General features: G+C 35.2%; 1 protein-coding gene across 2 annotated transcripts in view; it reads left to right on the top strand.

Annotated features, from left to right (window-relative positions):
* Window positions 1-24,238, top strand: part of LOC126370195 (cadherin-99C) — a 109,680-nt gene that overhangs the window by 26,639 nt on the left and 58,803 nt on the right. For both annotated transcript variants that reach the window (XM_050014958.1, XM_050014957.1), the window contains exon 2: window positions 21,017-21,063. The gene's annotated coding sequence lies outside the window, so the exon portion shown is untranslated. The remainder of the gene's footprint in view (window positions 1-21,016; window positions 21,064-24,238) is intronic.

Genomic DNA, 24,238 nt, shown 5'->3' with positions numbered 1-24,238 from the left:
ACACGTGAAAATTCTAAAGGCGGTTTATGAAAAACTAAGATTCGCTAATCTCACTATTAACGTGAAAAAGTCATTTTTCTGTCGATCTGAACTTAAATATCTCGGTTTCGTAGTTGATCGATATGGTCTTAGGACCGATCCTTCTAAAGTAGATGTTATTGCAAATTTTCCAACGCCAACTGACGCGAAGTCAGTTAAACGTTTCTTGGGAATGGCGGGTTGGTACCGTCGTTTTATCCAAAATTTCTCTCATGTTGCTAGACCTTTGTCTCGACTTACTAGTAAGAAGGTACCTTTTACATGGTCTCCGGAAGCTGAAGAAGCTTTCACCCAACTTAAATCTGCTCTTATCTCGTCACCTATTCTACAATGTCCTGATTTCTCTCAGCCATTTTACATCCATACGGATGCTTCCTCGTTTGCTATTGGTGCTGTTTTAACTCAAAGGGTCGATGGTATTGATCACCCTATCGCTTATAGTAGCAGAACATTAAACGCCCAAGAAATCAATTACTCAGCGACAGAAAGAGAACTGTTAGCTGTGATTTATTCTCTGGAGTTATACCGTCCTTATGTTGAGGGTAGCAAATGTTATATTATAACCGATCATGCCTCGTTGCAGTGGTTTCAGAATCTTAGTAATCCGAGTGGTCGTCTAAATAGATGGGCATGTCGTTTGAGTCAGTTCGATTTTGATATAATTCACAGGAAAGGTAAAGAACATGTGATACCTGATACTTTGTCTAGAATCAAGATTGGCTCAATTGAGATCGATCCCTACACTATTTCTGATCCTTGGTATATTGAAGTCTTTAACGGTTGTACTAAAAATCCTCGTCGTTATCCTAATTTCTCGGTAGTAAATGGTAAACTATGTCGTTTATCTAAAAATAAATATCATCTTATTTCTCAACACGATTGGAAAATCGTTGTTCCCCGTGAAAAATATGTAGAAGTTCTTCGAAAATATCATGATGAGCCTTCTTCCGGTCATTTCGGTGTGGCTAAGACCCACAAGAAAATTTCTTCCATATATTTCTGGCCTTCCTTATTTAAAGATGTAAAATCATATGTTGACAATTGTGAGGTATGTCGTTCATACAAGCCGGTCAATACTGCTAGGCCTGGTCTGATGGGTAACCCCCGTCAAGTTACTAAACCTTGGGAGGCTATATCATGCGATATATTAGGTCCTTTCCCTTCTTCTTATTCTCGCAATCAATACTTATTCGTGGTCTCTGATTATTTCAGTAAGTATGTTCTTTTATTTCCTTTGCGTAGTGCAACTTCTAAGGCCATTGTGAAATGTCTTGAGAAACATGTTTTTCTAGTCCATGGCGTATGTCGTATCCTGTATACCGACAACGGTCCTCAATTCACTTCTAAAGAATTTAGAGATTCTTTAACTTCATTCGGAGTACCTCATATATTTTATAATCCTCGATATCATCCTCAGTGTAATCAAACTGAACGCGTGAATCGTGATGTTGTTCGTGCCATTGCTTCCCTCGTGCGTTCTGATCATCGTAAATGGGATCAGAACATTCAGGAAATCCAGTGTGCACTCAATACTTCGGTCCACGAAAGTACAAAATATACTGCCTTTTATCTAAATCATGGTAGAGAGATGGTCATCGATGGTGCTACTTATACACAAGATTCTTCACCTTGTGATGGGTCTACCATAGTAGTAGATACCCAAACTTTTGCTTCTCGGTTGCCGCGTATGGCTGAAGTCTTCAAGAAAGTTGAATGTCACCTTAAAAAGGCATATCAACACAATGTAAAATATTATAATCTTAGGAAGCGTCCTTTGGAATTGCGGGAAGGTCAAATTATTTATAAAAGATGTTTTCCTTTGTCCAGCGCTCCCAAGCACTTTTCTGCTAAACTAGCCCCTAAGTTTGAAAAATGTGTAGTGCATAAAAAGCTAGGTAATGTAGTTTATTCATTGAAAACCTTAGAAGGTAAACCTTTGGGTTCCTTCCACATTAAAGATCTTGTTGTTCGAGGTCCTAGTGAAGAAGTTTAGGTCTTCTCTCACTTTCAAGGTTGTGTTCTAAGGACATTACCTGTTAAGTGGTCATCCCTATAGGAAGGTGATCCATTTGATGAGGTTTCCCTCGTTCGAGTAATATCCGTAGGCCTTGTTTATGCATTTGGTGGGTGTTTGATTGCCACCCAAATGACGCCAAGGATATTCACTCATATATATAAAAAGAAAATAGATTAAGTTTTTTTTTTTAGTACTTAAGTAGGTTTTTACTTGAAATAAGTTTAGTGTCATGGCCATGACTAAGTAAAACGTATGCATAAGGTTTAGTCTATTATTTTAAATTTAAAAGTTAGGTAGGTGTTCCTTTGCCATGACTAAGTAAAACGTATGCATAAGGTTTAGTCTGTTATTTTAAATTAAAAGTTAGGTAGGTCTTCCTTTAACTTGACTATGTTCCAGATATTTGTATGTTTATTTAAGGTTAAGCAGTGTTAGATTTAATTCTTAGAGTTGTCGTCTGACACCACCAGGGTGTTTCTTTGATTTGTTTCAAACATATGTTGCCTATGTGCAATGTGTTTTCTTGGGAGAATCCCAAATTTTAACTCAGGTAAGCACGAGGCTAGTGCGGAATGTACTAATCCTTTTCCCCTTGGGCTACATGAGATGTGTTTTCAAGTTTGATACATGGTGATCATGTTTGTTTCTTTCCATTCTTTTACCTTTGTAAGGTAAATGTACGTTCATAACATGTCAACTCATCTGGAGTCGCTTGTTATTTCTCTTTCGTTACTAGAGTGTAGCGAAAAATTTTATTTAAAAATTTTAAATTTTTAAATAAAATTTTTCTTCCTCAACTAAAACGGAACTGTAACACGTTTTTTTTACACTTCCCACTTGGCTGTATGGCATACAGGTGTGTGCCTACGCGCCGGGAAAAAGTTATGTTCGTTGGACATTTCGTCTACGCGATGACGATGGCAATTTAGTCCCGTCGCGATTATTTCTTTAAAGTGGTGTATAAGCCACATATATTATGATGGAAGGATGGTGAAGTCTTCTGGTGAGTGTTTTGATGGTTATTATCGTGGAACGTTGGCAATTATGAGCTTCATATGTTCATGACAATGACCTAACCTCACGTTCTTTCTTTCAGTATAAAAACAATGGTTTAGTCCATCGTCTAGGGGGAATGCTGTTATAATATCGTCCCACGTGATGTGGTGAGTGTTTTTACCTATAATTCCGCGTCGTAACGGGGTTGACAGAGCTGTAACATGTCATTTTGTTACAGGGGTCAAAGTCCACCGGCAGAGTCCAGTGTTAAAGTTCTACTAGAATGATCAACTGTAAAGACTAACTTCAAAAATCAACTTCAAAGTCTTCCTTCAGGGTCTAGCTCCCCAGCCATGACTACCATTTGTGTTCATTGTCTGCTTTTGCCGTCAGGGTCAGTTCCTGCTGCGGTCATTAATGTACATAATTCCAGTTTGGTGTTAAAGTCTCTGGATACCATCTAGATATCTCTTCTTCATGATTAATTTAACTTATTATGGATAGTGCCATTTCTCTCAAGGTGTATTCTACTAATACATGGAGTATTTATCCTCAGTACATACTCCATGCCTTTTGTCAGGACCTGCCGTCCTGACACTTTACTTATCCTCATAGGTATAAAACCTAGTTGTTTAGGTATAATACTAAGTTAAGATACCATGTTATAGTAATAGATTTATTTCTTAATTTACATTAGGATGTTTTGTAACTGACTGACTTCATATTATTTTATTATGAAATTGTTGAACCAATTATACCATTGTTAAAAGTGAAATCTTTATTATTTCCAATACCTTGGCTTTGTTTGCAATAGGAGGGGATCTTCTATATGGCGCCCAACATTTTAATCTTATTCTCCCCCTATTCTCTGAGTTAGGTGCCTATTTCCACGCCCTGGGAAACTAATATCTCATTATAAGACAACCTCTATAGGGGCAACTCACACCCCAACATTTACTGTCTTACAATCCAAAAGAAAATATACGTGTGTTTTCTTGTTCTGCAAAAATCATTTTGAATATTAAAACCGATACCTGTATAGGAAAAAGTTATCTCGGATTTACGTAAAAATAAAACTCTCAGCAATTTTACAGAAAGTTTACAGAACAGCCGTAATATTTACTTTACGACGTTCAGTTAATACTATACTCGTATTCTCTGTCCATCACACGTTCTATCCTATAAATTATTATCTAGGCTTCCATACAACCCAGCTGCATTTTCGCCGACTCACATTTTGGTCTAATGTATGAACTTTCGCGACGTTATTCAATTCTCCCTGTTATTAATCTTTATTATATCTATTGAGCGCGTTAATAATTAATGTATACAGTCAGCAATATTTTTCAAATCATTCTTATTTTGTATCGCGTGTAGGCACTATTTTCAAAATGCTCTTTATTATACAGTTGCATTTGATTATTTATAACTTCTCGGAATTCGATTTAAATATTTTAACGAAGGATATCTTATTTTATGTCGTATAATTATTCCGTTGTTTTGTTCTTAAACAGGTATATAAACGACATCTTCCCATTACCCGCTTGTCGCTTTCAACTTCCAGTTGTTATCATGTAACTAATGCACGCCCATTTGCTGTCAAGCGCTACATTGCAATAGGTGTGCGGATATTCCGGACTGGTTAACGTATGTCCGTTATTAATTACAGCTTTGATAGCAGAAATGTTTATATTTAAAGCCGTGGAAACGATGCGGCTTACTGTTTCTTCCTGAATGGCTTCTTTAGCCCTTTCCTGTTCTATATGAGATTTACCTGCTGTATCTTTAACAAATACGGTTATATTATTATAATCAGAAAATTATTTCTACTTCTTGTAAGCAATTTGATTAGGTTTAAGTGTTTAACCCTTTTCATGTCTGTAAGCAACATAAGTTCATGCCGCTACAACAGTTATATGCCCGCCTATGCATAACAAAAGAATGTGTCGTTGCTATTGAATGGTACAGCTGTAAAGCAAGACATAGCTTCTTCAATATATACCTGCCATTTAAGGCATTATTTAACGCGAAGCATTAAAAGGCTAGAACATAAAGGATTTTCGCATAGTTATTCAAGAAGATGCCCATAATTTTCGAAATGTCCCATTCCTGCTCATGCATCATAGGAATCGATTTTACCTTACGAACTGTGACGGATCAAATCCTATTTTATGTCATGTTATGTCATATGATTTACAATGGAAACGCGGATGCCTGTCGAATCAGTGACACCTCGTACCGTAGATATTGTATCGTGAGGGGCTAATATTTGTCGTCGACAAAATCACTAGCTCGTGACGCGTGCTGTAATAGTATTGCTATAACTGTAATATAATATTTCACCATCAAGTCATGAGGAGTGAAATTGTTAACTAAGTGAGTGTTACTCATAAAAAAATAAATATATATTTTTTCAATTATTATAAAGATTATTGTTTCTTAAGTAGGTAGGTTCTAATCGCTTCTATATCACTAATTCATGTAACTTAGTATACTATATCATCTCCATAGCTCATTTTTTTACTTTTGACCGCGATGTCGGTAGGTATTGTATTTTCAATTTTCTTGTATCTGTCTGTTTAAATTGTTTGACTTCGAAACACCAGCGATACACAGGTCTTCAGTTTAATATTAACACGAACTCTTTTTTACTTTGGGTTCAAGTATTCTCCATCATAAAGATTGTGCTCATTTTTCTCCACATCCTACTTTTCATAAGCAATTCCTCATTCGTGTCTATCAATTTTCGTGCAATTGGCTCCGCTTAAACTGTCAAAAGCTCGTTAGCAATTAGTTTCTTTGAACCGCTGTTTGTATTTGACGTAACAGCGTTTACATTCCGCAACGATGTATTATCTTTAGTCACGGTGACTTATGCGGTACACAATTTCTGCGCTCGCTTTCGAGATCACGAGTTTTGCTTTCAGGACCGCGTGTGCTTTGCGAATAAATGCTCTAACACTTACCCTAATAGGCGTTGAGTGGAAAATGTACTAATGTCTTAACACATTGACTAATAGAATCGGTTTAAAAACACGAATATTTATAATAAACCTATTGTAAAAATATATTGTGAATACTTTACAAATGTGAGAAGGAAAGATTATAAATTACGAATTATTTATGCGTGCATAAAGGAATGGTTTGCAAAAATTCCAAAAAGGCAAAACTGATTTGCTATCAAAGTCTAATGCCCATTCGTCTTATTTGTACCTTTCATTTCAGTCGTATCAATAACATAAATCACTTACGTCGTCGAACAAAACTCTCAAAGTAACTTTTTGCTATGTAAGATGTATCTAAAAGCTATAAACATACAATTTATTGTGATGCTCTAATCTTTTGAACACCAGCGGCGCGCTGTCTCTTGCAAACTATTAGATATGCACTTCATTAAATACACCAAATGTAGTTTCTAAATCGATACTCGTAAAGCGAAATTCGAAATATCCTTACATAATTTCAATAGAAATACCAAAAGTAGTACTAAGTATTCGTGTAGCTTGTCTTGGTCGCGCGAATGAAATTTTGTTGTTGCGGAACAGAGACGCAGAGAAGATGGCGGTCCTATTAGCACTTAAATCGGGTTATAGATGCGTCGGCTCGCATGCTGGGTCCCGTTAGCCGCTCCGCTCACCTGCGCCCGCGCTTCTCTAGTTATGCTAATGGTTAAACGCGGCTATCTCTGTACTCGGTATTGGGAAATGAGGAAATAGCTTCACTAGAAGGATCATCGTCTTCCTCCACTTACAACTTCTTAGAAGCATTCTCATAACCGTAATAGGAATTCCTTTATGATTTTGACGTCTTTATCTTCAGCGTCATTGCCTGCATTTATGTTTTGTTTTTGATTTTAGCTGTTGCTATCTGTAATTTAAAGCGAATCAGTTTTGAAGATAAGAGTATTCACTCAATAGATGAGTGATATTTTAGAACCATTAACTAAATGCTTTTCAGCTCGTTGGAATGTACGTACAATTAAATTTCGCCAAAGATACTTGTTATGTCCAGTTAAAAGTCTGCAAATTTTATTGAAATCACTTATAGGTATCGATGCATTGTCTGCATTTATATATACGATATATTTTACGATTGTATTAAAAGTAATAATGCAATCGTAAAAGCTGTAAACAGCATGATTTACAAGAATTCATTCATTCATAGTGATGCTTTATGTAGGCGAATTTCTAGCATCGTAAGCTCTATGGTATCAACGTATGGAAATAATTCGCTTGAAACAGGACCGTGGGTGGACGCTAAATTTAAACGGAAATCGATTCGTAAAACCGTATTTGAATCGAATTCTTGACCCTGGGTTAACCTGCAGTCGTTTAGAATAAGATGTTCCTTATTCTCTACCAGGAAGATGTTTATCGTGGTAAATCGATACATCATATTATTGCAGAAGAGTATCTATTTGTAAAAAGCGCAGGGAATTTGTCAAGTGTGAACCGTCAACCGCTTAGGTTAGCATGATTATTTTTTTATTCAGGTACTTATTTTGTAACTTCTTCTCGATCACCGATATATTATCCCATACAGGAATGTAAAGATCCTAAAGAGGCGTTTTTTATTCATTTTATATCATTTCAATTATTGTGATAATTTATAAATGAACTTCTCTGTTATTGTGTGTCTGTATTTTTGTGGAAATTAACGCAAAAACGTTACGTTACGCGGTTCGTTACTTACGAGTACTGCTATTCTTTTACCAATATAAAGATTTTGTTTTCGAAATAAAGCTTAAAGTAAAAACCATTATGTTACTAATTAGACACCTATTCAGTTTCAAAGGAAGTTACGCCATCGGATTGACTTATCGACAAAGACGATGGCAAATTGGACAGCGCTAATGAATGGTTTCCAAGCAAAATCCATTGCATTGCAGAAAGCGTACTATTGTAACATGAATTAGGGACTACATTGCTACTTGACTTATCACATTTGCGAGACGTCTTAATGGACGGGCAACATCGGTTATGGAACGTATTGACTACATCTCGTATCGTCGTGAAATTGATCACGGCCACACAATAGTTCGATTCGTGATGTAACTTCTTATTCATTTTTTGCTGATGTGTAACATTGATTTATTGTGTTACAAATGTTACTGTTATGTTCCTAGGCTTGATATTATGTTTTGTTCGTATTTCATGCGTATACTACTCTGTTGTTCCAGTTTTAATCTTACCTCGTATAGCAGCCATTACGACTTACTAATTATCGGGCCTTCGCTTTTCTAATTGTTTCTCTTATGCTAGTTTTGATAAGTATCCAATTTTATGCAACAGGTATTGCAAAAGTATTACAAGTGATCTTTACTTTAGTACTAAGACTACTAGACTAAAGATATTTTAGTAATTACTCTTATTATTTATTTTTGATAATGCATTTGATATGTTTTAGCGTTATTCTAACTCTTATAAATAATGCATTGAATATACAACGTCTACAAAAGCATAACCCTGTAACGTTTACAATAGTCATTTTTTCACTTTCGTTCTGTCTGACTATGCTGTCCTCTAATACGATTAGCGGTGTCATCGCAATAATGTGGTCATGTCTTCAAACGGTGCTTCCATGGTCTATTTATTGCACGATCAAAACCAAATTTCGTGGTTCGTGTCCGTATTGAATTCAAAATTTGATAACTTTGAAATAAATATCTTTGTATGTGTAACTCGGATCAAAATGTCTCCGATATTGAGTCGTGACTATACGATAACTATTTATGCTGTATCTAATAAGCGTAAATGATGACAATGATTTGAGTAGAATTTCGATTATCTGCTTGTTTAAATAACGCTATTTTGGAATTGAAAACATGATTCACAAAATAAATAGTCCTCATAGGTAAATTAACTGTAACAATAATTGGAAGGGAAACAATTTTTATATCATAAACTTAAAGTGGTATTTCCTTGTACAGAAATATCATTTAAAATCTTAATCGTATTTAATTGCTCGTAAATTTTAAACGTCAGAATTACTTATCTCACTTTATAAAAGCTTGTCATTACAGCGCTTAATAACTGGTGTAATTATTTTGGAACTCTCATTTACTGGCAACGTTTATCGCTCTCTACTAAATTCATCGCATGCTATGAGGAAGCTATTTGCAATAGTTTCGAGTTTTTCTTGTGTACCTACTGCAACCATATATTACGAAGCCTACCAGGTGGGTGCGGTAGGTTTTTATGTCGTCTGGTTTACGATAGATCTTGTTTGAAATTTGTGCAAATGGGTTATTTGATTTTACATTGGTTCAATGATTTACGACTACCTACGGTCGTTATTTTGCTGTAATAAACGCGTTTGTGTTAAGCTGATTGTACTCCTATGTATGTTTTACGAAATGTATTGTAAGGTAAAACGTTAGCCTGAATTTTACATTCCGTTGTCAAAGTACATCATAAAGTTTTATAGTGTCTTGCTTAATGGTTGGTTCATTATAACATACTTTAAAATTGTCTGTGCCTTTATGTTGTTGGTCTTCTGCAGCTTCTTTTACCATTTCCAGAAACTGTTGCATTTCTTCTCTTATTTCAATGACAATTTCTGCGACGGACATGATAATTGTAAGCTGTACTTGACTCTTCAACGGAAACCGATGTCTAGCAACCAGCGTCTGGCAGGTAGTCGTCAATCATCGTGACTGGTTCGGGAGATGTCGTGTTGAACAGAGCCCACCCAACGGGCGTGCGTCTAACAGTATTCAGTTCAGGATCCTAATGGTATAAGTCAAGAACGGAGTACAGTATTAACTTGGCGATTATTTAAATTATTAACATTGACATTGTGTGATTGCGCTTTGCCTTCCTGATGTGCTTCTTCAATATAATTATCAGTTTTAAGTTTTGTATATATTATGCAGTATAGCGAAGTGGTGCATCGATAGGGTATATATACCGATACTCGTATAAATAAGTGTTTTATCTCATTACTTACTACTGAGGATAAAAGTTCGCATTCAGCCTTTTAGTCTGTATTATATTTTTGTAATATCGTAATGTAAAATGAAATAGGCGTAAGTTTATCAATGTGTATATAATATCGTAATTTTATCTCATTTGCAGGCGTTTATGATACAGGTCAATTGTTTCTAAACCACTTACTTTTTATCAATATACAGTTACAAAATATCACCCTTATTTCCTTACTACACACTAGAGTTGTTTAGGTAAGATATAGAAGCACCTGTTAAATGTAAGAAATTGCAAGTATTTTCGATCTGGATTAGCTCAAAACAAGATAAAGCTTTGCCTGTAATTCTCTCGAAATTCTTGGTCTAAGTCGTTCATCTTTGCAATCAGACTGTTCACGTGCTTTATCAATCCAGTTTATTTGTTGTACAAAACATCGTCTTGTGTGGTATTCTACAGATAAGTTGTTTATGGATTTCTCGCTTGAGGCAAGTGCCAGATTAGCCTTTTCGTAACTAGGCCGCCCACTTGGCTGTCTAAAGTTGGATACAACAAATTAGGTGACATTCGTATGCTAGCAGAAATCAAGAAATGTAGAATGTATTTTGAATTAACTAAATAACTACTATTTTGAGTTAAAATTGTAGGTCAAAATTTTAATAGCACTTTACCGGCCGCTTAATCTTTTAAAATGTTACGTTCTATAAGCTGAACATTGTTATTGGAATACAAGCCCCTTAGAATTCGCACCCACTTAAAATTATTTTGATTCTACTTTTAGTTTGATACTTCGGTAAAGTATTTAAAGCTATTTGAGTTTTAGCATCCATGCTAAGACATTACATTTTTTTCTTTTCGTTTTAATTCTAAAGCTTTTAGATATTCCATAAAGATTCCGTGTGGGACATTTCAAAGGATTATCCATGAATTACATACAATAAAATACGTATAAATGATCGCTTTTGATGCATGATTAGCATTCATATAATTGAAAACCTAACGCACTTTGCTTTCATCGTCTTTATATAAGTACTAAATCCAAGCAATACACTTTTATAGCAGTCATTTCGTGCTACCCGTCGTTTCTTCTGCTTCAGTTGTAAGTACTTGATACAGTTTTATAGCTTGGCAAGTACTAGACCGGTCTGGTAAGACCGGCCCCGTTTCGTTTCACGGAACGCGTGAGCGGCTACAAACGATTTGACGGATTTGTTGCAAATAAATTCATTACTTCATACAGAAAGCCCAAGTTTTTATTACTCTCTTTGTTCATTTTCAACATGCTATATCCTTGTAATGAAACGTGATATATAGCAATACAGTTCAATCTTGATCAGCACTTTGATGTGGTAAAGTATTCGTTTTCATTTTCACATTTACGTTAGCATTTTTAGTCGCAACGGCATTTCCTAGTATTATATTGCAAAAGTACATGCCGGCTTTTTATGTAAGTTATATGAATTCTTCGTATTCTGAATGAGTAACCATTTTATAACAACTGCTTCCAATTCTTAGGTATTTTGTTATGAAGCATAAATAATACAAGTAATGAAGCCATTTCACACTCACAGTAATTGTTTGCAAATAACAGCAGTTAGTACGACAAATATTTTTATATGTAAATCATTGTATTGTTGCCGAGTTCATCGCCGGTTCGTACGAGTAGATGTACTCATACAAATAGTTTTATCTAATTTATTCTTGTCAGATGCTCATACGAATTTGCATGTAACTACTGTTAAATTGTTAATAGTTTCAAACAATACTGTTAGCCGCAACTAATTTGTATACATACATATATAATGACTATTGAACATTTAGCAGGTATTTAAGTACTTACTTAGGTACCTAAATATAATAGCATGCGTGTTGTGGATTTAAATAAATAAGGACATAATTCAAACGTTTTATCTATATTAATATCTATTGTGTTTTTTGACTTTTCGTCACGTGAATTTATGTTACGATCCCGTGACATGCACTTGTGGAAAAATCCAAACCTACATAATAATTGGTGCTGATCCGGTACTACACCATCTAATTTTATTTTAAGTCATACCTGTAATTTTCTTATCCGTCGAAATAGAAAGGGGCCTGTCGCATATGCGACATATGAGCGCTCATATGAGCGAGATGCCTATTTTATCGTCCGGGCTATTCATTCATTTTAAAATTTACAGTTGTCAATCATCCGTTTCTTTCCTTTTCGGCGGATAAGAAAATTACATGTGTAGCTTAAAATAAAATTAAGTGTGTGCAGGAATCGGGGCCATTATCTCTCTTGTACTTTTTTTTAAGTGAAGGTAGGTACTAATTTTAGAGCTATCAATTAAAACAAAATTAAGATTTTCGCACTAGATTAGGTATCAATATTATAATAAAATTCTTGTACTGTCTGATATTTAATTAAGTGACACTCGTAAGCTTAGTCCCAATACTCGGAAGATGGCGGTTCTCGAAGCTCGCCTCTGCTTTTGTGCCATTGACCTACTACGAGTTTTTGTGAACATAACGGTTCGGCACACTTGATGTTTTATTGATATAAAAGCTAATGATTACGAACTATAGATTTCCGATCATCGTCACACCGGCTCGTGGCTTTGGTAAAAAGATAGGCGTAGTGATTGGAATCTGTTTTTCTGGACGATGGAATTGCTTATAAGATCTCCAAAAAACTGATAACTGTTATTAGTTAATACGGTGTGCTGAGGTAATTGCTTTTTCATTACGTTGTCTACGTAATTTAAGTTCGTAATTATATTGTATAAAACATTTTATACTTAGTCTGCTAAATATCACGTACCTATTTAGACTGTGTGGTCATGGGATATATTGTTTAGTAACATTTTATTTATCAGTTGATAGATTTTATTTAGAGTATCAGTAGGAATTTAGGTGCAATGTGATACGTTATTTTAAGATCATTAATAAACCAGGTCAGTGTACATGTTAATATTACTATACATCAAAGTGTCACTTTTCCGTGTTAGAAATTTTATTTGGACAAGATGTTCTTCCGCTTCAAACTTGTCAATATTAACAAACGGTATTTTAATATCAGCGATCGATTGGTCATTTCCTCCCAAAATTGGTCGACTGTCATTTCCATATTTTAATTATAGATTGATTGTCGATCAACCCGATTATTAAGGGCTATTTTCCTCGAATAATGCCGCAGTTTTATACCTTAGACATTTATAATGGTATTATTATCTTATTTTACGTTATATTTCGACCGCCATCACGGAATTTATAACGTAATAATGTTATTACCATAGATTGATTTGGTTGATTACTCCCATTTGAATTTTAAGCAGTTTTATCGCTTTGGAAAATGGTGTATGTTAATTTTTGAAAGCATTTTGTTGTCCATTCGGAACAGCTAAGAAGTCAATAAAGAGAAGGGAAATCTCCCGTTTATAAGCACTCGTAGGGTCAAATAGAAGTAGTTAAGTACGTTATAGATTTTCAGAATTCATTGTAGGTCTGTTACAAAAGTGATAATGCTTTAGCAACTTCTTGTAGATAGTCGCAGAAGAAACCAATTGGAAATCTTGGTAATCTTCGCTTATGTTCGTACATCAGCGAACTTATTATTATATGGGTTAACGATAAATAGTCATCATCATCTCATTAGCATAATCCCGTTTTTCACAGGGTCCGCTTACCTAACTTGACGGTTTGACAGATCCGGGTATTTACAAAAGCGACTGCGATTCTGACCTTCCAACCCGCGAAGGGAAAACCAGCCCAACACAGGTTAGATCACATACCTCCGAAACACATTTCTCGGGTATGGTTTCTTTCACCGCTGAACACGTGATAATAATTAATGATCCAAACATTAATTCGAAAAACGATTTCGAAAATCATAGGTTTGGGCCCGTGTGTCGAACCTGCGACCTTACAGTGAGAGTCAAGCATTATTCCAAATGGGCTACCACGCTTACTACCCGGTTACTCAAACCTTATTATTATTCGATTATCAGTGGTTGCTGTTCTTATTGCACTTTTAGGGTTTTTGTGCAGATTGAGTACCTACTACTATTTATTTAGATATACAATCAACTATTTAGGATTTTCTTTAGCTATTGCAAACTGGGACTTCCATTTATACTTGCATTTATGATATAAGTTCTTTAGTTTAGTTTTTTACATTGTAATTCTCACTTTTGTCGCAATGCGATTATGAGGCCGAGCTCGCTCGCTGTTGGGAAACCTGACCACAGCAATTCAACTCCCAACAAAAGTGTCTTACCAACCATCTCCACAGCTTCTAAAACAAGTTTTGCCAGCTTCTAATACTGTCCATTTTACAATGCACTTAAAAATAAATATGCAGCAGCTACTATTTTATGTAAATAAGATTCTATTACAAATCAGTAAGGACAGCTTTCATCTGTTATTTAAATGATTGTTGATAAGAAGTCTGTAAGAACGAGATGCTCTGAAAACCGCGGATTTGCAGCACAATGTAAATGTAGGAAAAAGTCTTAAGGGTTAATTCCTAGGAGACGTTTGGTCATTGTATTAAAATTAAAACCTTCAACTAATACTTATCCGTGTTTATCATAAAATAATTGCTAGATTCCCATGAATACAAGTCAGGTTTTTTTATCCTACAATTTTCTTGGTTACCTATGCTGAATTACTGGTTTTTATCGAATGTCCATCGTTAGCTTCGTTGATAATTGCTTAATGGCTTTATGCCTTACTGTGAGTAGTAATATTTGCCGATAGATTTGTTACTTATTTTTTGCGTTTGATTGACTTTGAGATGAGGTTCCTATTAAATAACTACCATATTTTTTTCCATGCCTATACTTCCACATAACCATGACCACAAGTAATTATGACTTTTATGGTTGCTATTTTAAAGTTAAGTTCAACATATACATCTTAGGATTTCATATCAAAAGTGACTGCAAGTTGTTCCTGATTACTTAGGGCTCTACCCACCGCATTAGCGCTTACCGGCTTATGTTATATGTGTTATACGTTTACGTGTAACTGTATATAATGTATGCCTATTATGGCTATACATATGTAACGATGATAGTTCCACAAGTAAGCATACATAACCTTTGGTTGCATAAACAGGTAACAGTATTAAGTATTCAAATAAATGAAGTCAGCGGTTATAAGATGTTCATATTAATAATCAGGCATGTAATTGCCGTTATGTTAGTAAAAGTAACATTATAATTATATACCATAATACCTTTTCCAGTCCCCATCATACAGGTCATTACCATAGAGATTCTCTAAGACGAATCGTTCCATCAACATTAAAATATTGTGTGTCATTACAGTTTTACTTTTCTGACCCTAAGGGCGACCTTAGCACGACTACAAATTTACATTTACCATTCCAGAACTTAATTATGCATATTCACTTTAACAACGAAACGGTTTTGCGACAGCAAATATATGTTTGTACTTCAGTTGTGTGAGTGCAGAGTCATATGTCAATGCTGGCAATGAATTTATAATACAGTGACTGACATAAGACGATTGCGAAATGGTAATTAAGTGGTAATTATCATTTGTAAGGTGTTAGCGCGAGCCGTTCTGCCATGGTTTCTGTTACAAGGCTTTATTACTTATGTTTTGAAAAACCAATTTGCTTTAATGTATTATTTATTGACTTAGTTGAAAGCCAGCAAGGTCAAAAATGCTCTTTGTAAGAAATTATAAGTTAGATGAAGCAAAATAAAACGTTGAGAGGGATATCAAAATAATTATAGGTATATATTATCATTGTACCAATTGGTTTTCCCTTCGCTGGTTGGAAGGTTAGAGGCAGCCGCTTCAGTAAAAGACCAGACCTGTCAAATCACCAGGTTAGGTACGATCGAGGACCTCATGAAAACGGAATAACGCTAGGGAGATGATGATAATGATCATTAACAAATAGGTACTCAGTACAATGATTATAATAAAGAAGGACATAATTAACATTTGTATGTGCGAGTTAAAGTAACAAAATAAAATCATCAAAATTTGAAGCCGGTTTTATAAAACCCTATCCTTAGATATTAGAAACGTGAATCTCAGTAGCAAAGGACATAACATCTTCGGTTAATTTTACGTGCAACATTCCCAGCAGGATAAAATAAAAACTATTAAATTGTTTTAATCCTACTACCCTATTGGGTATTGGTTACCCTATGCTTCTATGCTGTTCTGGGAGCATATAAAAAACATAGAACACGTTCAGCTGCTTCTCTTCCCGGGCATGTCGTAAAAACCGACAGAGGGATTGTGTCCTCTAACATGATGGACTAATGTTATGGGCGATAGGCTGATCCCTTATCACCATAAGGTTCATCATATCCATCTTTGGACTTCGTATCAACAGTGGCTGCAAGTTGTCTTTGATTACTTGTGGCTCTGCCCACCCCATTAGGGATTACGGGCGTGAGTTTATGTATGTATGTATGTGTACCCTATTGGTGCTTATTATTTTTTTTAATTTCCCGATTCATTAGACACTTACTTGTGAAAAACAATTAAAGGCATTTATTTCCATCTCAGACAACGCTATGGACTTCTTTTTCCACCATGTATTGTTTTATAGCTGTGCAATAGTGGATAAATAAAGCTTTTATTATAGAGCTAATAAACTTCAGTCGGAGTAAAACAATTAAATGTTCTTATAAAGGGGTACAAGTAAGGAAATAATATGTAGTTTCAAAAGATAAACTAAGTATAATTAAGGATTGTAAACCAAAGTAAAGCTAAAGCTTTTAAAACGTTTTAATTTATTTTTTTTGTAATAAATGCATTCATAATTTTAATAGACGTCCATAAGTAACATAATGTAACTTAGCATCATCATATCCCTAGCGTCATACAGTTTTCACAGGGTCCGCTTACCTAACCTGAAGATTTGACAGGTCCAGTTTTTTACGGATGCAACTGTCTCTGATCTTCCAACCCGCGAAAGGAAAACCAGACAAATTATAATAATATACTATTTCATAGAACATACATTAGCATAACGCCTGTATTCCCGAAATGGTAGACATATAGTGAGGTGTATAGGATATCCACTTCCAGCTATGTTTGTACATTAAGTCACTTTTGGTATTCCTAATATTGTTTCCACTTTGACAATAAAACGTCGACAACTTCAATTTAGAACAAAATGTTGAATAAATTAAAATAGAAAAGTAAGTTAAATTTTCTAGGCAAGAAAATTGTAAAGTCATGAATTTAATAATGCAATAATCACGCTTTAGTCTAGTGGTTAAGGAAATAACAGAATCACGAATTAGTATCACGTAAGAAATTCATCAAGTGCAGTCATGGGTGCGATATTAAGCTTGGTTGTTCCTAGTGTAAAGTAGAAGGAAGTCTCTTGTCGGTGTAGCATTCTCCATACTACTTTTTTAGGGATAAAGGACAGTGGTTACCCTCTTGCCTTTCGCCCCGCAGTACTCTGTCTGACGCGAGTGGGATGGCGCCCAGAGTAGTCTAAATCAGATTTGTAGTAGAAGGAAGTAATGGGTATTCATTGCAAATTAAGACTATTTTCAAATTAGGAATAGGTAAATGTTTTGTAAGTTTACCTCTAAAATATGGCTAAACCTTGAACACGATAAATTTTTTGAAACAGTTCTAAGAACCATAGTCGGTACTGTGACAATCTTGCGTTCCATATCCAAACTTCGAGTGATTAGAAGTTTGAGCAAAATGAGACCGATAGAAATGGAAATAAGATCGGTAAGACGGCTCATTAGAGATACCTTCTTCTCAGCTCAGTAAAGCCTACTGTAGGACTCGATAAATTGAAAAATACCGGACACCACTGCATAGTTCCTTCTACGTTCCACTTTTGTATGTGATTATTTTGTTAGATCTATAGCGGTATTGTTTAATTATTAATCAATGTATTGTGCCTACACAGATATAGGTTACAAAGTCTTTAGGCACAAAGATGAGTAGAGTATGTAAATCATGGCAAAATGAATAGCCTACACGATACAATAGCTATATATGTTCCCTTCTAACAACAATAGTTTCAAAATCATTATTCGTAACAGCCATTTAAACGGTACGGTTTAGTATAAGTCCTGTATGCAATTGTTTACATTAGAAATTCGTGTTGGCCCCGTAATTGTGATCACGATTCCGACCAAGATTCGCGATGAAGTAGCCTCGTTTTGCAATTATTGTGATTTTCACTGTTTACATACATGCATTATACACATACCTACCTACATATATAAATGGTCTTAATTTCATACGAGCTGGGTTCTGCATATCTTTCACTGAAACATTTTTAAACGACACACATACCTACCTTACCCATACCTATGATTATGGGATCGGTAATTTTGATATTTCAAATTCAAAACTCGAATCAATTTCTAATCTTTCTTCTTATTTTATTTGCAACATTCTACCAAGATTCTACTTCTCTTTCGCTCTATATACAAATGAATACATGGTTTTCTCCTAATAATATGTATTTGATATGTAAATGTTTGGTATTTATACTAGGTAATATTTATCTCTTACTAGGTAAGTTGTTCGTACATATGGTAACATTGCTAAGTTTGGTTAATACTAAAATAAATGCGGTTTACTTATCATTATTATACTGCAGACAGAATACTACTGAGTAAGTAAACATTGCAAATCTCATGTTTGTCTTCGAGTAGATAGGTATTTTTACCGCGTAAATCGTCGTGCGTTCATTCACCTTATGATTTATATTGTGTTAAAGAAAACGTGATCTGTTGATGAATATACCTATAAGATTTATCGGTTAAGTATTCGAATCGAATTTATATTTTAAATCGCTGTCTTTCTTTAAAAACAATACAAAACTTGAATGAAGCCCGTTTAGATGTAAGTAGTGGTAAAGTTGTTAGGATAGGAGAATGACGTTTTATATATTATGCAAATTATACGTTTGTCATACCTACAGTTATGAGCAATATCATATTTATTTTATTTATTTATTTACTTTTAGGAAGATTAACAGCTGAATAGTACAGTAAATAAAATCATTAGTATCTATATGCTAATTACAAATCTCCACCTATAAGTTTCAATATAGTTACTCTATAAAGTAGACTATATATCCACTTTAGAACCCTGTCGCACTAACATATTTGACATTTAATGAGACTTACTGGTCAATTTGTCGAAAAAGTTAATATGACATGGTATCAAAGTGTATGCATTAGTACTCGTGACCGTACATTAAAGTTCTACCTAAATAATATTAAACTATTAGATGGTTGAAGTTTCTCCTTTCAAAATGGATGCAATCGTGTTACACCTGCAAAGGTATAAGTACCAGTACAATTTATACCCATAAAAGGCAAAATATTTCATCAATAGAATTCACATGTTTTTCAACTAGCACCTGCCTTTTGAAATGGTTTGATTTATATGAAAACCCATTGACGCACATCCAGAGATGTCTCGATTCTGTTAATTACATTACCATTCAAGGCATAGAGGCAATTTTTGCATTTATAAGACACCACTTTAAGTGCCGATGTTGGGTTGCTTGTGAACGCGTTGCGACGAACATCAACGGTTTCCTTTTCGAAGTGGATTCTCTTAACGCTGATGAAAGAAATATAAATAATTTTGACAGAAGATGACTTTGTTACACGTTCGTACATAATGTTTTATAGTTATAGATGGTTGACCTGTATAAGAGCGTCTCCTTTGACAAATGAGATCCCTGGTTTGCCGTGAAACGCGTTTCTCTATAACGATACGCATTGTAGCATACTTTAGTTTTTAATCTGGAACGTAAAAAGCATTTAAACGGTATCATGTACTAATTCCGCTTTATCGCCAGCAATAGCACAGCAACCGAAGCAATTTGCAGTCCAAAGTAATCCAACTGATATGAAGAATATAAATCCTCAATCCTCGGCGTCTGCGCATCATGTTCCTGTACCATTATTGCATTACACGTTTGAATAGGCGCAATTACTTAGGCAGAACTATTCGACTGGTTAGGTTTCACTAAATATTTGCAGGCAGGAAATTCTCGTTTGGAATATTTACTTATGAGTCGTGTAATAGGATCATCTTTGCTAAGAACGTGTACTTTGTTAAAGTATAGACTGCGCTAGATATTTTAGCTCGGTTAAGAACGTAGATAATGGCTGTTGAAATAAGTGCTGTATTTAGTTGTTATGTTCTGTTGGTGAAATGTTTGGGATAAGAATGAACCTAGTGTTATAATAGCGGTCCTACTTATTCCATTCCCATTTATAGAACTAGCGTAACGTGCACGACTTTTTATAGTATCTTTTGCATGATTACTGATAATACAATGATCTATATCTTCCTTAATTTTTTTTGGAAGATAATTATAATACAGGGTGTTAGTGACATCGTGACGAAAATTTTGTGGGATAATTCAGACCATAATTACGAGTTGATATCAAGTGTAATTTTCTGTCGCAAAAGTATGGATCAAAATAATTAAATTCCACTTGATATCAACTCTGGCCTCCGTGGTCTAGTGGTTAGAGCGTTAGGCTCACGATCTGGAGGTCCGGGTTCGATTCCCGATGGGGACATTGTCGAAATCACTTTGTGAGACTGTCCTTTGTTTGGTAAGGACTTTTCAGGCTTGAATCACCTGATTGTCCGAAAAAGTAAGATGATTCCGTGCTTCGGAGGGCACGTTAAGCCGTTGGTCCCGGCTATTAGCCGTAAAAACACCTCCACCAACCCGCAGTGGAGCAGCGTGGTGGAGTATGCTCCATACCCCCTCCGGTTGATTGAGGGGAGGCCTGTGCCCAGCAGTGGGACGTATATAGGCAGTTTATGTTATGTTATGTATCAACTCTGAATCATCCCCCTTGGTATTCGTTACGATGTCACTAACACCCTGTATATAAATTCTTAGTAACTCAGCAAACACAAAGATCCTCAGAAGAGGTGTTCTTAAGATGATATCACATATAATGATGATGTTACTCATAATAACGCAATCATTTTAAATGTGTTTAATATTATGTGCATAAAACTACAATTGCTTTTCAATTGTTTACAGATTAAAAAATGGCGTCACGATTATGAGATCAAAGCAGCAACTTTTAGGTGAGTCCAGAATGCAAATACGTTATGCAAACAAACATGTTTCCATGCCATAAGAACATAATGGGCCCATTCTGGGGTTTAATCGCCAATCTATATGAATGAATGGTTGAAGTGAGGGGTGTGGCTATATCTTATGGATTTAGTCCGCTGCCCACGATCTTCTAATAGAATTAAGACATTTAAGTATGTGTGAGATGTAAAAATGTTGAGATTTGTGTAATGTGTGCCATCACGTTGGAAAGAACATAACCCCTTAGTCTTTTGCCCCTAGAGTCATATATCTTACTAGGAGATCATGGTGCAGTCACCACAGTCGCGCCAAAAATGTATGCAGTTGACATCAGGTGTCTTGGTGCTTGCGCAACCAGAGGTAGCGTTTATACAACTACATACATTTTGATGGTGGCGCGACTGTGGTTGCACCCATAGTCGGCTTTTACGATAAGCTCGCATATTACACTCAGAAAATTACCATCACTACCCATTGATTTAAGCAGAGGTATCTTACAACGATATTTATTATGTTTGTGTGTCTCACAGATTATATTTAACGCTCTTGAAAACAACGTCTCATAAAGGCTGATATACACACAGCTACAGACACGTCACACCAGATAGGTTTACGGCTAAGTGTACGCGAATTGTGACGTACTGCGACCGTAACTTTTAAGTCGTGCCATGAGAATTCAAAGTCGTGCTGGTGTCACAAAATGCTGGTGCGAAGATAGTCTGGTGTGACGGTTTAGTTGATCAATACCACACGCAGTTGAAATGAATATGAGAATATGCATTACAAGTTAATATTAAAGGTCATTTTTCCATCAAAAGTAAGGACTCAAAAGACTTTATTAGGTAGTTTAAAGTTCTTCTTCTATCGTGTCGGTTGTGAGGTGGATTACCAACACCAACAACCCCGGTGTCAGGGTTACTATTGAGCTGCCAAGGGCCTTTGACATGGATCATGTAAAGACTACTCATTTACATCAGTAAGTAGTAACTGGGACCTACTTAACGTGCTTTCCGAAGCACGGATCATCTTACTTTCGACAATCAGGTGATCAGCCTGTAATGTCCTAACCAAAATAGGGATCACAGAGTGATTTTTGTGATTTATGTTAACGCGGGACCTCCGGATCGTGAGCCCAACGCTCAAACCACTGGACCACATAGTTTGTTTCGCTAAAGCGTTCAACACTCCCGAAACAAGTATTTTATTGTCTCTATAAGCTTACAGTGACATATGATGAACCATTGATTGTTTGTTATCCTTATTACAGAAATATAAAACATGGTGTATCTAAAAAAAGTACAAGAGAAAAGCTGACTTCAGTTGTTTCCAACAAGTAGGTTTTTGCATGATCATTAAAAAGTATTAAAATGTAGATGGGTAAGTTACGTCACTACAACTAGATGATTACTACGAGTATGATCAAAGTTGCCGATTATGACTTATTCGTGTTTCTATAAATGTAAAGCGATATATTTTAAGTTGATGATGCCAGTACTGACCTCATCATAACAAGGAATGTAACCTTTACTATTAAGAAACTAGACAACATTAAAAATCTTGCATGACCTTCTTTTTTCTTTAGTTTTGAGTTTTTAGACTAAAATACCTGTTCAGCTAATTTCTTATCTAAAATCTTTGATAGATTATTATAACATTTCGTATAAGTCAACTAATGGGTTACAACATCGTTCTGACTTCATTTGTACTAAGGAGAACATCTTAATAATCATAAATAAGTAAATAAAATGTTTCAATAGTAACCTTGCGACCACGATTGTTGAGATCGATCATTGGTCTAACAACATACACGAGAGAAGATGAAAACGTCCCCTTGATCAACCCGAGGGGGATGGATCATAGTCCACACACCGCTTACTTGGTCGAGATTTTCAGGGTAGTAAATAACATATTTGCCAGTTATCACACCGTTTAAAGTTCTTGAGTCTTTAGTCCTATGGTCTTATTTAACTCAGAATATATCTTTAACCCATTCATGGATACTGACCACGAATCAATACAAATGCAAAATATTTATTTCATAAAATACAGCGAAATATTTACAAATGTGGGTAGTAATATAAAACATAACCTGCATTCTGCGTAACTGCATTAGTAATTACCTTTTGATTATAATAGTAGGTAGATATCTGGCACCTTGGGATCGGGTTAATATATATTTTAAAATAAATATAGCAGGTGGTCGTCTGACTACATGACTAATACGGAGGAATAAAGATGGTTATCAAAAACAGGAGATTATGATCGTAATCTTAGAATACTATCTCTGGAATCTACACTTTATGTTTATGTCATAAACGTGTACCTACATGAATTGCCATTTATGCACGCGTTTTAGTGTAACATAAAAGGTTCGCTACTGAAGCATTTCCGCAATTAACAAGAGGGTGGTCTCCTAAGCCTTTGAAGATCATTATGTGGGTTGCAATAAACCCTTCTGAATCTAGTTGTTAGATACGTACCGCCTTTGCTTCTGTCTCGGTTTAACGACTCCTGACATGGATTAAGTGGCAATTATAATACAGAATGTTCTATATAATGATTATGTTTGACATTACTTACGCTTATAACTTTATCCGGTGCAACTTATTTTTATATTAGCATTGGTTTCAAATACTTTGAGTTCTTATTATCACTTACATACAACACATTGGACAAAAAGGACGTAATCACTAAGTTGACTCCTACAAAATGGTTTAGGTAATCTTTAAATTACTCATACCTGACACTACCATTATGTCCTTATAAAAATCAACAAACAAACAAAAATTCGCCGAAAACCACACAGTCATAAACCAAATATCATTAACATTTGACTTCGTAAAAAAGCTAACATTGCATAAGTTATGTGACTGACCGCCTAATGTTGGAAAGTGAATGTGCATGAGTTATATACAAAAAAAACCGTAGTGTAATCATGTGAAATGATGCGTTATATATTAGATTATGTATTTCAAAGACTGGTTTGTCGTGTTAGCTGCTTTGACAAGAGGGCGTTACCTTTTTTGTTCGCATATATCTATTTAAAAACTTGATATGTTGTTATACAATCAATTTAAATTAATGATGGGACCTGGCGGTAAAAATTGCCAGATTTAAACAATTACCTAATCAAAAAAGCAACATTGCCATTTGACAGTTGCGCGT

Source organism: Pectinophora gossypiella, chromosome 10, assembly GCF_024362695.1.
Source record: "Pectinophora gossypiella chromosome 10, ilPecGoss1.1, whole genome shotgun sequence".
NCBI classification, from domain to species: Eukaryota; Metazoa; Arthropoda; class Insecta; order Lepidoptera; family Gelechiidae; genus Pectinophora; species Pectinophora gossypiella.
This window is presented reverse-complemented; position numbering and strand designations above follow the sequence as displayed.